At 50.1% G+C, this 7,996-nt stretch overlaps 1 pseudogene; it reads left to right on the forward strand.

The window, feature by feature from the left end:
- The first annotated feature begins 1,092 nt into the window (after nucleotides 1-1,092).
- LOC144095754 (U2 spliceosomal RNA) lies at nucleotides 1,093-1,213 on the forward strand (annotated as a pseudogene).
- The last annotated feature ends 6,783 nt before the right edge of the window (nucleotides 1,214-7,996 follow it).

Genomic DNA, 7,996 nt, shown 5'->3' on the forward strand with positions numbered 1-7,996 from the left:
CTGTCTGCTGCTGCTGTCTGCTGTCTGCTGTCTGCTGTCTGCTGCCTGCTGCCTGCTGCCGGCTGTCTGCTGTCTGCTGCCTGCTGCCTGCTGCCTGCTGCTGCCGTCTGCTGTCTACTGCTGCCGCCGCCCGCTGCTGCCGCCGCCCGCTGCCGCCGCCCGCTGCCACCGCCCGCTGCTGCCGCCGCCCCGCCCGCTGCTGCCGCCGCCCGCTGCCGCCGCCCGCTGCCGCCGCCCGCTGCCGCCGCCCGCTGCTGCCGCCCGCCGCTGCCGCCGCCCGCTGCCGCTGCTGCCTGCTGCTGCTGCCTGCTGCTGCTGTCTGCTGCTGCTGCTGCTGTCTGCTGCTGCTGCTGTCTGCTGCTGTCTGCTGCTGTCTGGTGCTGTCTGCTGCTGTCTGCTGCTGTCTGCTGCTGCTGCTGCTGTCTGCTGCTGCTGTCTGCTGTCTGCTGCTGCTGTCTGCTGTCTGCTGCTGCAGTCTGCTGCTGCTGCTGCTGCTGCTGCTGCTGCTGCTGCTGCTGCTGCTGGTGCTGTCTGCTGCTGCTGCTGCTGCTGCTGCTGCTGCCTGCTGCTGCTGCTACTGCTGCCTGCTGCTGCTGCTGCTGCTGCATCTGTCTGCTGCTGCTGCTGCCTGCTGCTGCTGCTGTCTGCTGCTGCTGCTGTCTGCTGCTGCTGCTGTCTGCTGCTGCGGCTGCTGCTGCTGCTGCTGCTGCTGCTGCTGCTGCTGCTGCTGCTGCTGCTGCGGCTGCTGTCTGCTGCTGCTGTCTGCTGCTGTCTGCTGCTGCTGCTGCTGCCTGCTGTCTGCTGGTGTCTGCTGCTGCTGCTGCTATCTGCTGCTGTTTGCTGCTGTCTGCTGCTGTCTGCTGCTGCTGTCTGCTGCTGCTGTCTGCTGCTGCTGTCGCTGCTGCTGTCTGCGGCTGCTGCTGCTGCTGCTGTCTGCTGCTGCTGTCGCTGCTGCTGTCGGCTGCTGCTGTCTGTGCGGTGAAAGCTGAGTGTATGTGCACGCCTGCCCTGGCGTGAAGAACAAACAGACGCGGTCCGCGCCTATAAATGAGGGGCTGCAACCGCCGCTCGCGAATGTCCGGACCCCGTAGAATATCTGTTACAAGTCCAATTGGACTTATTTTTTGAAATGTGGCGGCGAGATTGAAGGTTCCTTCACTCCCGCCACCGGTTGGCCCGGTATTGCACTACCTCCGGGATCAGCCTTGTCTTTAGCGCGTCTTTACTATCCTGTCTTTCTATCCCACGTGCAGATGCACGTGGTAGCGATTGTGGCTCGGCTTGAGCCAGTGAGCAGGCCTGTGCACTTTCTTCCTGGCAGCAACAGACAGACAGACAGACGTCTGTGAGCCCGAGCCGCCTTTCAAGCTTCCGAGAAACGCGCCCGCTCGACTCCCGGGAGAACACCACTCGCCCAGCCTGGACGAGCGAGACAACGTGCGCCAGTCTGCGGATCGGCCTGTCGTGCTCCTGAAGTCGTCGGACTGTCTCAGTGCCCGGTGAACAAATTGTGTTTTGTTTATGTCTCTCCCTGTGTTTTTGCACTTTTTACGTGCAAAGATTTTGTTGAATTGTTATCTCTCTCAAGTGTTACCTTGCACGTGTTGCATGGTATTTGTGAATCACTTTGTATGTGCTCGTACGAGTGATAGTGCAATCCATTGTATCGTCTCTTCGCTGTATAAACTTTGTTTTATTTGGGAACATTTGGCTCCGACCCATTCTCTGGCTTGCGACCGGCGAAAGCTGGGCACCAAACGACCAACCCCTTGTCACTTGGTAGCTGGTCTCCGGCTGAGTTTGCCACGCCGAGTCGAGGGCATCTCCTCTGTGACCGAGGCCGCTACCCTCACACGCTCTAAGGGTGTCTGGGAGCGCACGCAAAAATGCGAGAAGTGGTGACACCGGCACACTTTGAGGCATGCTGCTCAAAAAGGGTGCTTGTTTTGTTGTTCATCTGCAGAGCTGCATCGCAGCGTGTATAGCCGTAAATAGCAGGGAAAGTGCATAGCCGTAAATAGCAGGGAAGCTGCCTAAGTTTCGCCCCCATGTCAGACATTGAAATGAATGAAGTTGTTCCCATTTTAAACACTTTTGAAGAAAGTTGTGGAGCAAACCCAAACAGATTATTACGCTGAGATCGACCTGTGAATAACACGTGCTTAGCTGTACTCGTGAGCGTCACGTGTTCAACTACATTGACGCCTGCCATATGGCGGAGTAGAGATTGTGATCTTTCTGACTCCAAACGTGCCACCATCTCTGGAGAATGCTCCGAATTTTATTTCGCTAAGGAACCCAAGCCAAATTTATGAACACTTGAGGCATTTAGTCGAGCTAGAAAGAGTAATCGGAGCAGGAGTAAAGTAAAGAGAAAACATGCATCCACGGGCGTGGCCTATTCAATCATATCAGCCTATTCAGCCTTTTCAGTCATATCTTCCCCGCACATCTGTGGAATGGAACCGCCTTCCCCCGATATTGCAGCCATTCCTGATATTACAATATTTCTTGACGCTGTAGCTAATATTGTTTATTATGAAGAAAGTTGATTGTGTGTTTTATCTGCTTCCACTGTTTTGTATACATTGTTTCTATACTATTTACTTTTTCTGGATGTTATTTGTTTTGTTCTGGAGGAAATTAATTTTGTGATACCTATTTTCACTGCATTCTATATCATTTTTGTTTATCCTAAACCCACTCCCCTCTGTAATGCCTTTGACCCTGAGGGTACAATAAATACATAAATAAATATATCGTCAGGCTACCGAGTACATCTGTATTTCCTGTTACCATTCAATCTTGGTGCCGATAGGCACCCTTTAAATGGGTGCGAAGGTCAATGCGATTGAAAAAAATGTGGCACAGCGTAAAATGACCCGACTTTAGGGCTTATATTTTCGTTGACGCATCCTGGTAACGGCCGTGACAAGCAACGAACAGAAGACTGTCTTCACTGAATTACAGACGTTGATCAATAACCTAGGAGGTCGCCATATCGTCACTACACCAGACCAGCTGAAGTTCAATGCCCTCATAAAGAGGTTTATTCAGCCACGGAAGTTGGCACTTAGAAAACGGGCGACCGGGTGGCAATCCTCGGTTAACGGTATAAACTGTTTTGTTGACATATCGCCACACATTACACAGCACTCCGAAGGGAGCGCCAGTAGAACTTCTGCTTGTTAGACGACTTCCAAAGAGGCCCGCTGCCATCAAGCCTTCTTCCAAAGAGTATGTCCACAACAGTTCAAACGAGAATTTTAAAGTGCAAAACAACGCCCCCTTGCGGAAATACCAAAGGTCTAAATGTGGCACACCATTTACCTCGCATGTGAAAGGAGGGGGGTTCGATACGGCGTGCCCTCGGTTACCCAATGGTTTTCGAACTGCACAAGCTTTCCCTCGGCCGAGTGCTTGGTTCTTGAAGGTTGAAATGTTCAGAAAAGGTTTTTCGGCCCATTCCGCTTCTTTGGGTTGTTGATGCGTCGAAGCTCGAAATCCGGTATTCACACTAAAACCAATTTGAGGCCCTTTTAACTTCGTTTAATTTAGAAATTTAGACAATGCCTTTTTCTCTATGATTTCTTTGAACGCCGAGCACCAGGCCTGGAGAAATTTCGCACCCAATCAAAAACTGGTAGTCACCCGAAGGCATCGGCAATCGAACTGGACCCTGAACACGTACCGATGAAGATTCAAGTTCAAATAAATTGGTACGCGTAGCACTTCTAAGTCGCAACTGAGAACAAATTCTTCCCAACCCCAGAAGCACTGCCCAGAGCATAGAAAATTCTAGCCCGACCTAGCTTAGCCGGAAAGAGACAACCACAGTAGTGCCACTTAAGACAACAATTGGCTCATCAAGCTCACAGTAGCGGAATTGTGGCAGACAGCATCGCCGACAGGACACATATAAAGCTTTCCAATATCCTGCGCCTTACCCCGCGTCAACGTGACTTCTCTGTGATGGGGAGCACCGTAGAGATGTTAGGGAAGCTGCCACGCGCGCTTGTCCCGGTGGGCATGCGGGATCGCGACGACACCGTTGAGGATGACTCGTGAGTACTGCGCGCCTGGCTTATCTAAGGAATGCCATGTCTAACGGGGTTTAGAGAATACGCTGCGGAAATAAACAGGAAATCTCTTCTGTAAAGCGCTCTCCTTAGTCACGCAAAAAAAAAACAATGTTCAGGCGAAGTTTCGTAGGTTTCCTTTGGAGCTCAGTTTGGTTGCTCGAAGGCCGCCGGTGCAGTACGTTGCCATTCCATTGTTATGCCCAGGCGCGCTATTTACAGTCCTGTGTTCCTGCCATGGAACTAGGTTGCTCGGGAATTACAGCGCTTAACACTTTCACTGCAGGGTTGATGGGTGGTGGGGAGCATCGTGTATTCAACCTGTGCGGCAGCAATTACTGAGTCTTGCGATCAGGCCCTGGGACCACAAATATTTTTCAATTAACCTATGAAGAGCACAGATGCCAAGACGCCATTCCAATAAGTTCCAGGAACTTGGCTTTGCCTTGGCTCCCTGGTCGTTCTCCCTGCGCATTGTGACGACACACCCAAGAAAATTAAGTGGCCCACCGATGGGCCGCGACTCACAAGGATTACGGCTCCGAAATTCACTGCGCAGTGAACGTGTTAACCAGTGCCTGCCATATCGGTCTCTCTGTCTCCGAGGTAGTGTCTTTTCGCCAATAACTATGTGGCACCAACTAGCCAGACAACTTACTTTATAAAAGATAGCAGAACTAAACTCAGCTTGTACGAAGCGCATGACGGTTCGCGACGATCTCTACCTTTTATTCGGCAACTTCCATGGTTTGCTTAAATAGAATGTGCCCGAGCGTAGTAGATCTTGTGATTATGACTGCTACCATTGTAGTATCGCATTTACTGAAATATGTAGCGGCTTTCTAAGCCTTCGAAAATCTGCTACCCCTTGTTTTGCTCCCTTTACCTGAAGCTTTAGATGAAATGTACAGAAACTGTTCTCAATAGAGTAGCAATTATTCCCGCTTCGGCATCAAACATTTTCTCCAAGAGCGCTTGTCGCGTTATCTTGAAAGCACTTCCGCTTGTAATAAGCGGTGTAAACAAAAACTCATTTGGAATACTCATTTAGGTGCATTATTTTTCCGCTCCTGTGCTGACACTAGGTATATTGCTCGAAACCTTCGCTGTACAACATTACTGCCGTTCGCAGCTGCCGGTCCCACGTACGAAAGTAGTGCCGCTGATATGTTTTACGAAAGTACTGGGCGAGAAAGACATGAAGAAGCACCGCCTTTGCACAGATGCGAGCACGCAGAGAGATAGTTTACCAAATGGTAATGGACTTGATCAGAGATGCATCATGCAACGAGTTTTCTGCAGGAAAGACCCTTTCTTCTCGGAAGACGCTCCAGAAGCTGGAAAGTTATCTTTAGTAATATTCATTCCTCGAACATCACTGGTAAATAAACATACCTCATCCAGCCATGCCATAACGCTCTTGATCCGTTTGAGACCAAAAGCTATGCTCGTAATGGTCCCCAGTTAGAAAATAAGAGTTGTTTAAAGAACAATGGGGTATACGGGGAGGTTTCTCGGCAGCTTTTTGATTTGTGGGGAAACGGCAGGGGGTAGCCCAAATGCAGTGTTTGCTTTCAGAAGTTAACTAGTGCCTGAAAAAGATGATGCAAAAAGTAGGCCCGCAGACGTTACTTCACATCAAGACGTTATTACACAGAGCGCATTCTTCAAATCCGCTTTCAGAGGTGCTCACGATAATCTTCTAAACTGTTGTACCGGTAGAACTTTACTCCAGCTCCTATGGATGCTACATATTTTGCGACATCACATACAGACAGCAGGAGGGTCGTCTATACTAATGAATATCTCCCATTATACAGTCTTTCGTATTCGAATATGCATAGCCTCGGCGCCGCTACGCATCTTTAACGAGGCCCTGTAAAGGTTCATCACAGAGAGCTCTGATCCTGAGAGGGCGTCCGCCAGTACCACTCGCGAAGCTCGTAACAAATTCATGGAGCTACTGGTGGGTGCGCTTCAAAATATACGGGTTCGCGGGGCCCTCGATGAATGATGCTGACGGCGCTGGCGACGCTGGCGACGCTCGCGACGGATCCTGCGGCGATTTCAGAGCACAGGTTAACTAAGAAGCTCCCAGACAAAGCGCCTCGCGTAGGTAAGCAGGGAGCGATAGAAGTCGCCACTCGACAGAGGGTTTGATGGTGCGGAAGCTACGGGAGGAGAGTGTTTGTCTGCGCCAACTTTTTCCCACATGGCCTGGCGGAACATGGTTCTCACATCGCGGCGGACTCGCCCGATGGGATCTGGAAGGCAATGCGGAGAACATGTACTGACACAGCTTTTCCAGCGGCGGAGCGTGACCATTGTCGGCGTTAACAGCAAGACCACAACGTACTTACATGTACTTACGTGCATAGAGCACGACGCAGCAACGAGAATGTCGCTACCGATAGCGTGCATTGTGGCAGCAGCGGTGGCGGTCTTGCTTGAAACCTCCTGATTTGTCGCAATTTAAGAAGAATAGCGTGAAAAACCGCTCAGTATTTTAATATTTTTGTTGCAATGAAAACATTTAGACAAAGGGTCTCTTTACATGGGCGAGAGTTAAAAACATATTTCCGTAGAATAACTCTAATCCACGACAGCTTCAAAGGCATAAAAGTTGCGCATGCGGGAATGAGCTAGAAGGTGTGGAATATTGTTTCAAAAAACTCAGTGAGTGCCACACCATTTGAAGAGTCATTACTTGGCATTGCTCATTTCGCGAAGCTCACAGCTGGCAAGGTGATATTTAGGTTCACGGTCAAATTGTCAATAATCTTTGATAGATTCCTCCTGGATTATAACGACGGTCAGTAATTCACGCTTAAAAGTTTCTCTTTATTGTTTATTTATGCGTTCCTAGCTGCTAAACAGCCACAATACAAAGTCGCAAAATATAGTTACGTGGCCCATGGAAAAAGACGATGCCAGTAAGAACAGTGTCCTCAAAGAGCACAGTTCACCCAAGCCCAGAACTCGCGCACCACCGAGACACTTCGTTCATATCGTCTTCATTCATAGTATTTGATGCACGGCCCCCGGTCGCAAAAAAAATTGGCAGTGGCTTAGCTCAGCTAGGCCAGGATATGTGCAGCGAGAGCGTCGGCTCGATGTATGTGTCGCTCCGCGTCTTGACGCTGCCGTTTGGCAAGACGTTCTGGCAGCTCTGCAGGCGTCTACGACGCAAGAACAGTCCTTCGAGCTTCATTCTTAAGCTGACGGGCCTCTTCCCGCCCAGCAACGATTTTGGGGTCGCCCGAAGCAGCTTCTGGTAGCCAACCATTATGCCGCGCGCAGTACAAGCGGTAACCGCGAGCTTCTTCACCCATGGAGCACCTCACTAGCAATGCACATACCCTCAGGGCGTTTGCATTTGATGTAACTCCACTGCAGGGCAAGACATGTACCTGCTTGTGAATTACGCCGCGCGGCTCCTATATCTTTTTTTTTTCCTGACCATAACAATTTATTCTTCTGCACAACTCGAACATTGCCTACTTCGCGGCTCTTGCCTGCTAAGGCTTAGGAAGGAGTATACTAAATACGGGAGAAGAATTAACGAAGTAATATCAAGAGAAGTATGTTGGATGCAAGGACATAATTATGTACAAAATATTCCTACTCATGGCGACTTCGAAACGTCAATGCCTTGTTACAACAATGTGCGAAATTCCGCAAGGAATCAGGGAATTCCTGAGTGAATTCTTGGCTAGCTATATTGCTGCTGAGCCTGTGTGGCTTATGATTCAGTGCTTAGCAGATTTTGGCAGCAAGTTTGGGAGGGAATGAATGTTAATACTCCTCTAGATGTGAATGATGCATGTGTGCACATTAAATTTAGAAGGAGCTCTTCCATGCCAACTGCACCTCTTTGCGAGCGAGGAGAGCATATACCTTCCAGCGCGCGTCTCGCC

This window comes from Amblyomma americanum, chromosome 6, assembly GCF_052857255.1.
Source record: "Amblyomma americanum isolate KBUSLIRL-KWMA chromosome 6, ASM5285725v1, whole genome shotgun sequence".
NCBI lineage: Eukaryota > Metazoa > Arthropoda > Arachnida > Ixodida > Ixodidae > Amblyomma > Amblyomma americanum.